The sequence below is a fragment of the Barbus barbus genome (assembly GCF_936440315.1).
Source record: "Barbus barbus genome assembly, chromosome: 12".
Classification (NCBI taxonomy): domain Eukaryota; kingdom Metazoa; phylum Chordata; class Actinopteri; order Cypriniformes; family Cyprinidae; genus Barbus; species Barbus barbus.
Window position 1 is genome coordinate 3,880,841 of NC_136740.1, and position 10,061 is coordinate 3,890,901.

A 10,061-nucleotide genomic window follows, 5' to 3' on the forward strand; every position below is an offset into this window, starting at 1 on the left:
ATTATGGTGTCATATTTAAAGTCCACAAAGAACAGTGATGCTATTAAAAAAAGTGTTTTACAGTGAAGTGCTTTACAGTTATGTATGTCACATCCCTTATTGCTTTTCTTGTGTGGCTGTTATGAAGTTACCCAGTCATTAAATATGAGATATAAAAGGATAAACTTTGCACAGACAAGCTTAATAAACAATTCTATCCCACTAGTCTCATTTCAATATTTATTTAAGCTACATATTTTAAAGAATATGTACAAAATCCATAAAGTGCATCAGCTTCCTTAAAGGTTTATTTCATCTATGACCTATATTATAAGGACTCGGATCAACTGATGAGTTCATGGAATTTCATAAAGCCTATTTCTGTGGTTTCAATTAATTAAATTTGTTGCTTTAGTATCACATAATGAATAGCATCAGTTTTCCTGTATCTCAGATAATTGAAATGCCAAAGAAAATGGAGCTGACAGACTGAATGACTGACTGACTGGCTGAGTGGGTATCAGTTGAATGTCTTTCGACGCTTACACCAGACAGGAGTAATGAAATTGTACAAGGACAGATTTTTTCATTCATAGACTCGTAGCATTACCAGCTAATACATTCATATTTTACTCTTATGTGATGACATGGCTCTCTACGAAATACCTTACGCTGCTTAGTCCAACTGTTCTGTGCCTACATGGAGCTAAAATACACATACAAGCATGGCATAATTTGATTAAATATACATTTATTTTATTTTCACGTAATTAATGCAACCTTAATGCTATGAAATTGTCAGACATTTTTGTGAAAAAGTTAAATATTAAATTAAACACTTGTGTATATAAATTGATATGCGTTTTGCTCTTTTCTTTGTGAATCATAAACGGCCTCTAAAATGTAAAGGAAAAACACCGTCTTAATAAATGAATACATAAATGAATATTTGTCATATCAAAGAATCAAAATCCAAAAAATGAGAGCTTTCAACTTAATATGAAACCCAACATAATTTGATTCTGTAAATATTTAATTTTACATGATTTTCAGTTACATTAGTATTGGCTTGACTCTTTCAACGGCCCATTTCTAATAGCAATTCTAGTAACATTTGTTCATAAATGCAACACAAATGCAGGGTTTGTTTTTATGTCAGCGTAAATTCAAAATGAATTCTTACAATATCTCCTATTATTTTAATTGCAGTGGACAATGCATAATGTTACCAAAAATGAGGAAAAAATATTCTTTGTTTTAAAGTAATAAAAATAAGCAAAAAGCATATTTTCCCCATTTAATTGAATAATTAATGCATTAAACGGTTATAGACTCTTGTAATAGACTACCAAAGCACCACTGAATAAGTCTGTAAAGAATTCTAGGACAAACTGTAGCTGATAAGTCCGGTAGGTGATCCAGTCTAACCCTGGATAATGACCAGGCATGTCCAGAGTGGACAGTGTGAGACGTGTGAGAGTAGATAGACAGTCAGAGTGACACAAGACAGCGACTTGTGGCAGATGAAACTTGTATTCCATCATCTGTAGCTGACAGAAGCCATCAGACTCTCTCTCATTTACCTTCTTTCTTTTTTTTTTAGTGTGTGAGTATGTAATATTGTGTGTGAGTGTGTGTGTGTGTGTGTGTGTGCTCAGAGTAGAGATTTGCTGGCACTGAGACCTTGGACAGAGGAGTAATTGATTTAGATAATGTTAAAATCAATTGGCAGACAGCTGGGGTCTGGGAGATTAGAAGTGAAGTATAGGTGGAGTGGAGAGCAGGAGACAGCCCCAGAGCAAACAGTAATCTCGGCATTATAGACCAGGGGGAGATGTACCTGTTTTCTCTTATTTCACTTTCATTCTCTCTCTTTCAATTTCTCTTTCTCTCCTGTCGGTGACAGTCCATAGTCTTGTACACCAACCTTGTCTCCGTCACAGCACCTCTCAGCAGCTTTGTGCCTTGGAGGGAAAAACAGAATTTGTTGAGAGTGCGAAATAGCCAAATGGGTATCATGATATCAAGTAAGGTGTACTTTCAGGTGACCTTTGACCTTTTTATTTCTACAATTATACCAGTCTTTATGATGCATTCCATTAATAAGTTGATGCTAAACTTCCTATTTAGAAAAACGCACACACATAGTTCCTTTCCCATTACCAGAGCTGGACTGGGACAACAAAAATTCAGCCCTGGCATTTTGTGGTCCAAGCGGCCCACCACTATGATCAGAAGTAGTCCAGCCAGACAGCTCCAGCATATAGCCTAGGACTGTCGTTCAAAATACAAACACATACACGTGCGCACACACACACACACACACACACACACACACACATTTGGACCCCAAAACATAGGGAATCCCAGGTACACACTAACACTGCATGTATACCTACTGTATATAGTGGACCAGTACTCACTCGCTCGTGACTTGCTGTTAATAGTATGTTAAAGTTATAACTGTTTGAGAAAACTAAGCAGTAGGCTATCAACAAAAACTAGGGATGCTCTGATCATGGTTTTTTATGGACATTTCTGATCGTACGGGCTGATTCTGATACCAATTGCTGATTTTTTTTTTCCTTTAAGCAAGAGACAAGAAGGAATGAAAGAGTATATGAAGAAGCTGTTCATTTGCTCTACTGCAGGCTGAACTGGCTTTAAAAATTATGCTAAAAATACAAATTTACTCTCTGCCAGCAGGTGGTACCTATGTAACAGGCAATACAGTGTTTACTGGGTTACCGCTGTAAACAAAGCAGAGCTCGCGGTGCATTGTTACATCTCTAGTGCATTGTTAAAATACATCAAAATATCACTCCGTCTATAGCGCTTTGTGATTGGGTGGTTTATGCTGCCAATACAGGAGACAAACCAATGGGCCACTGGCTGCTCGTTGTCCGAAAATTATCGGTCCCGATTACCAATCCAGCCCTGCCTAATACTGTGTTAAAACCTCAAAACACATGACCATAGTGCATGATTTGTAATCTAATACATTTCCTTATTTGCATCACATAAGCAACTTCATATATCTGACTTTTCTGGAATAGTAAACTTGCTCGGTAGCCCACCCGGTACAGCAGTGTACTAATGATGCAGAGCGCTCAGGCATGAATCCTGTGACACACGAGTTACGATCAAAGAGCACAAAGACCTGTAAAAGCAAGGTAAAATGGCATGGTTGTTTTGGTTTATGGCAGGGTTTTAGTGTAGGTTGTATGGTATTTTCAGACACAAGCCTTTTAGTCCCACTCACCAAATGTTTTAACCAGTGTAATAAAATGCTGCTGGATTTGTGTTCATCTCTTTTGGATAAAACTGAATGCGCTTTTTGTGCAACTGACTGGACATTTCACTTTGAAATGATGCAAATGTCAAGGCTTGCCTGTATAGCAGGTTAGCCTACATTTAATGTGGACTCATAAAAACAACAACAACAACAAATACTTCATCCTTGAACCTTTCTGATTATGGAATTTATATATAAAACAGTAAATAAACATTGAATTGACAGTTCAACTGTAAAGTCAAAGTACAGGGTAATAAAACTTGTTTAGCAAATGTATGCGGATACAAGTGTTTAAATTACCCTCTCATTTGATAATCATACACCTGCAGAAAAAATGCGCTGCACAGCATTCTTTATCCTTTACTATTTAGTTGCTAGGAGTTGATTGTATTGTCAATGAACACTTGCAAGCTAATGTTAGCATTGACACTTTGCTTCCTTATGTTATCGTCTGAGTATTGAGTAATGAAATGCCTTTATAGGAGATATCAAGTTGAAATATCCCACATCTGACATTGAATGGAAAGCACCATTAACAGTACAAGACACTGCAAAAGTCCAGTAAAAAAGATCTCAACATCCTTAAAGCAAAATAAATTTCCTTCAGAACCAAACTTGTATAAAACTTTGTATTTAATAATGCAGTATGTATTGAATTGAAGTTTTTTTTTTCTTCATTTAAGAATAAACCACATTCAATTAGCTTAGACTACTATATTGTAAGGATGTTTAGAATTTGTTCTTTGCTTTCCAGTAAAATTACAAAATATTAGTTTTGCTGCATACAATAAAAAACACACAGAGTTTAGCTTTTCAAGTATTGCCCAGGATAAAATAGGCCACTTAATTTAATGAAAAAACCAAGGCTGCGTTCAAAGGTTATTTGTTTAATTGTTTTAGCCCGATAGAACAACTTGAAGATATCCAAACCTTTGTCCCGCTGCTGGAATATATCAAGTCTGTTGTCCAATAGATTGAATTAAATCAGGAGAGTAAATCTGTCAGTGTAATGGTGGAGAAATCGGCTTTGGAAGAGGACTCAGGCTGAAGATATACAGCAACAAGAAGGAGGACGTTGAGGAGGAACGAATGCAGACTACACCATTCACAACAAATTAGCTGCATGAGGGCAGAAGTTTGAATACTTTCCCTTAAGCTATTTGGAACAAGTCTGAAGGAATATAGAAACTGAAAAGAGTTACATTTCACTGCTAATCTGACCCTAATAATTCATATTATAATGATTATTATTCCTCAGATAAAACAAAAATATATAATATGCATACAGTTGATAGTCAGGATAGCACTGCAGCACTGGCCTTTGTTTAAATGGCTTTAAGGTAGCTGAATCATTGTTTCCGTTTGAGAAAAGGTTATTGCAGTGGAAAGAATGTGTTTGTATAGTCAGTCGTAACTTTCACAGGTATTACAGAATGGTAGTCTGTAGCTTTTACTATTTGTTTACTAAAACACTTCAAGTCAAAACAGCTGGAATTATTTAGCAGCATGGGAATCAAAAGACTAAAAGGAAAGAAAGATCAGAAAATGTTCATATGAGAAAAGCTGAAATCCAAAAAGTTCTGTTTTTTTTTTTAAACTATGTTATTCCAATCCTTACATATGTGTTGTTTTGTAGTTTTGGTGACCTTATTATTAATTTTGAAATGTGGGGGAAGAAAAGAATGAGTCGCTGTGTCCAAACTGTTTCATCAGAAATGCATATGCACGTCAATGGAGCTTTTTTCAGATCAGGCCAACAGATGCTGACAAACTTTAGCGGTACTTTACTGAACCTTGAATAAATCTTTAATTAAAGATTTGAAAACAAGCTTCTGAAAGTTCCCATCCTTTACAAACAGACATGACTAACCAAATCTGGGTAAGAAAATGTTGTAGGTTTTACTATGTCTTTTGGGACCTCACTCTCATCTCGCTAGACAAAAGATGTTTGCAAATCCATGCAGCTACTTCAAGAAGTCTTAGTGTGTATGCACTGCAATAAAAGCTGCACAAATGGTAATTCGAGTCTACATATAGTGTACATTTGCTCTGTTCCACAGTGATAGCACTCAGCCATTGGTAATCTGTATGCTAAATGGGTCCAAGAACATAATGGTTCAAGAGAACAGTTGCAGTTGAAGAAGGTTTAATATATGCTAATACAATGGCTTAGTGGTATGCTCCATTATCATTACTTTCTGGAACAGAGAGGATAAACTTTTACTTTGTAGGGCTAGAATTGGCCAATAACTCTATGAGACAGCCTCAAGACCGGGTAAAACAATTGGCCACCTTTTATTGGATGTTTGCTTATGCAGGTCTATGTTGCAGGTTGGTGGCAGGTTCAGATATTTTTTGGCTTGTCTTTGATTATAGTGGAAACCACCTTTGCACAACAAAAAACTCATTAGAAAAACACGCCTTTACCTATATTTTTACAAAACTCCAAAAGTGCACCTATAAATGCTATTTACTGCAGTTACAAGCTGAAATGAAAACTAATGGCAGTAAAACACCGACAATGTTTTAATATTATTTTTGTTACAGGGGCAAAATATTAAATAATAAAAAATCATTTTGCTTGATTTCTTGCACAATATTATGTTATGACCTCAAAAGACTTCTACCATAGTGCATGATGTAAACTAATACATAACCTTTTCTGATGCAGTAAACTTGCTTGGTAACCCACCTGGTACAGCGATCTAGTGATGTGGAGCACCTGGGTACCAATAAAACAGTACAAAGACTTTTAAAAGAAAGCTAAAAAAGCATGATTACATCAGCAAATGAGTTTTTCACTCACATTTGATTTGTTAACACAATTGGTTAGGTTTAGGTCATACATTATTTTCAATTGTGATAAAGCATTAATCTTTTTGTGCAACCCACCGGACAATTTCATTTTCAAATTGTTGTGATGCATATAACAACCAACAGAATAAAATATTGCCAGATTCATGCTTATCTGTTTATGGATGGAACATGCTAGCACCACTCACAAGTTTTGCGAAACATTCAAAAAGCAACATAATATTTTGCAGAAATGTGCACATTTTTCTTTTTTTCTTCTTACTTTTATTAATTGAGCCTGGTTGCAACTACCACAGTCTGTCCTTGATTTTTAAGTTGATCTCTGTTCTACTCATAAAGACACACTTCTATTATAGTTTCCATTGCTATGTATTTTTTTTTTTTTTCCTCAAGTCCAGCATGGACTGCAAGACTTTACCCATAATAACTACTCTTTTTGTTTCAGTACTGTATGAGTTAGTAAGATACATGGAGCACCAAATGACCATTCCAGCCATCTATTAAATTATTTTATCATGAAAAACTACCCAGTGATGTCCAATGACTACAGGACAATTTGACAAGAGAATGACTAGCAAATAAATGACTACTTAGGGCACTCCTGAACATAGGCAGATTCAGGTTGTGGAGGGGGTTCAAGCTGAACAGTCACCCCAATCAGTCACTGAAGTCAAGTCAAGTCAATCACCTTTATTTATATAGCGCTTTTAACAATGTAAATTGTGTCAAAGCAACTGTACAATATCAAAAAAGGAAAATAGTGTGTCAATAATGTAAAATGAAAAGATAAAAAAAAAAGATCTTCAGTTAAAGGCATTTCATTATTGAATTCAGTGATGTCATCATCCAGCTCATTTCAGTTTAAATAGTGTCTTTGCAATCAGGTTGACGATATCGCTGGAAATGAAGTGTCCCCAACTAAGCAAGCCAGAGGCGACAGCGGCAAGGAACCAAAACTCTGTCGGTGACAGAATGGAGAAAAAAACCTTAGGAGAAACCAGGCTCAGTTCTCCTCTGGCCAAACAAACCAGCAGTTCAATTCCAACTGCAGCAAAGTCAGATTGTAAGGGCTCAACTGGTTCCAGTGGTCTTTCCCGATGGCTGTCTAAGTGGCGGGGTCCTCACTGGGGATCTGTCTCTGGCGCTCATCTCGGTGTCCTGGTCTCCGCTGACATTCAGGGCTGTAGATGTCGTCTCTGGGTGCTGATCCACCGTCTGATCTGGATACGGACTGGATCTGGTGACTGCAGTGACCATCTGGGCTGGATACGGACCGGATCGGGTGGCTACGGTGACTGGGGATATGTCCCCAGGGCTCATCCAGGTGTTCGGCCTCCACCGACGATCAGGGCCACACACATCATCTCCCGGCGCCGGTCCACCATCTGATCCGGATACGGACTGAGAAACAGAATAGAAACAGACAAATATTAGCATAGATGCCATTCTTCTTATGATGTAACGAGTACATCATGTGTTATGGGGAGTGTTCCCGGTTCCGGTTCATCTAATTAATGCAGCCTAACAATCCTTTAACGGATTTTAATAATAGAAGTGTATTAGTGTGTTATGTGTAAGCCAGGTTAAAGAAATGTGTCTTTAATCTAGATTTAAACTGATAAAGTGTGTCTGCCTCCCGAGCAGTATTAAGTAGATTGTTCCAGAGTTTGGGTGCTAAATAGGAAAAGAATCTGCTGGCCGCAGTCGATTTTGATATTCTAGGTATTATCAAATGGCCAGAGTTTTGAGAACGCAGCAGACATGGAGGACTATAATGTGATAAGAGCTCGCTCAAGTACTGAGGAGCTAAGTCATTCAGGGCTTTATAAGTAATTAGCAAGATTTTAAAATATATACAACGTTTGATGGGGAGCCAATGCAGTGTTGACAGAACCAGGCTAATATGTTCATACTTCCTGGTTCTAGTAAGGACTCTAGCTGCTGCATTTTGGACCAACTGTAATTTGTTGATCAAGCGTGCAGAACAATCACCCAATAAAGCATTACAATAGTCTAACCTTGAGGTCATAAACGCATGAATGAGTATTTCTGCATTTGATGTTGAGAGCATAGGTCGCAATTTAGATGTTTTTGAGATGGAAAAACACAGTTTTACAGATGCTAGAAACATGGCTTTCAAATGAAAGATTGCTACCAAACAGCAGACCTAGGTTCCTAACTGATGAAGAAGAATTGACAGAGTAGCCGTCAAGTGTTAGATAGTGTTCTAGGTTATTACATGTGGGGTTTTTAGGTCTGATAATTAACACCTCAGTTTTTTCAGAATTTAGCAGTAAGAAGTTACTCGTCATCCAGTTTTTTATATCGACTATGCATTCCGTTAGTTTCTCAGTTTGGTGTGTTTCACTGAGCCGCAAAGAAATATAGAGCTGAGTATCATCAGCATAACAGTGAAAACTAACACCATGTCTCCTGATAATATTTCCCAAGGGTAACATGTAAAGCGTGAAAAGTACCGGCCCTAGTACTGAGCCTTGAGGTACTCCGTACTGCACTTGTGATCGATATGATACCTCTTCATTCACTTCAACGAACTGATGGCGTTCACATAAGTATGATTTGAACCATGCTAATGCACTTCCACTAATGCCAACAGAGTGTTCTAGTTTATTTAAAAGAATGTTGTGGTCGATAGTGTCGAACGCAGCGCTAAGATCCAGTAGAACTAATAAAGAGATACAACCACGATCAGATGATAGAAGCAGGTCATTTATAACTCTAATGAGAGCAGTCTCAATACTATGATACAGTCTAAATCCTGACTGGAATTTCTCACAAATACTATTTTTCTCTAAGAAGGAATATAATTGCGAGGATACTACCTTTTCTTGTATCTTTGACAGAGAAGGGAGATTTGAGATCGGTCTGTAATTAACTAAATCTTTGGGGTCAAGTTGTGTTTTTTTAACGAGAGGCTTAATAACAGCCAATTTGAAGGTTTTGGGGACATATCCTAATGACAGTGATGAATTAATAATAGCCAAAAGATGATCTATGACTTCTGGAAGCAGCTCTTTTAGTAGTTTAGATGGAATAGGGTCTAACATACATGTTGTTGGTTTAGATGATTTAACAAATTTATACAATTCTTCCTCTCCTATAGTATAGAATGAGTGAAATTGTTCCTCAGGGGATCTATAGTGCACTATCTGATGCGATATTGTAGCTGACGGCTGCATGGTTACAATTTTATCTCTGATAGATTCGATCTTGGAAGTAAAGTAGTTCATAAAGTCATTACTGCTGTGCTTTTGGGAAATGCTAACACCTGTTGATGCTTTATTTTTCGTTAATTTAGTGACTGTATTGAATAAATACCAGGGGTTATGTTTGTTTTCTTCTAGAAGAGACAAAAAGTAATCAGATATAGCAGTTTGTAATGCTTTTCTGTAGGATAGGGTATTTTCCCGCCAGGCTATACAAAATACCTCTAGTTTTGTTTTCCTCCATCTGCGCTCCACTTTTCTGGGCTGCTCTCTTTAAGGTGCGAGTGTGCTCATTATACCACGGAGTCAGACTGTTTTCTTTGATCTTCCTTAAGCGTAAAGGAGCAACTGTATCTAAATTGCTAGAAAAGAGTCCATAGTTTCTGTTACATCATCAAGTTTTTCTGCGCTGTTGGATATGCTGAGGAATTGAGATAAATCAGGAAGATTACTTACAAAGCAGTCTTTTGTGGTAGAGGTGATGGTTCTACCATACTTGTAACAAGGAGTAGAATTTACAGTTTTAGCTATATGGAGTTTACACAAGACTAGGTAATGATCTGAGATTTCATCGCTTTGCTGCAGAATTTCAACACCACTAACATCAATTCCATGTGACAGTATTAAATCTAGAGTATGATTTCGACAATGAGTAGGTCCGGAAACGTGTTGTCTAACCCCAATAGAGTTCAGAATGTCTATGAATGCTGATCCTAATGCATCTTTTTCATTATTGACATGTATAT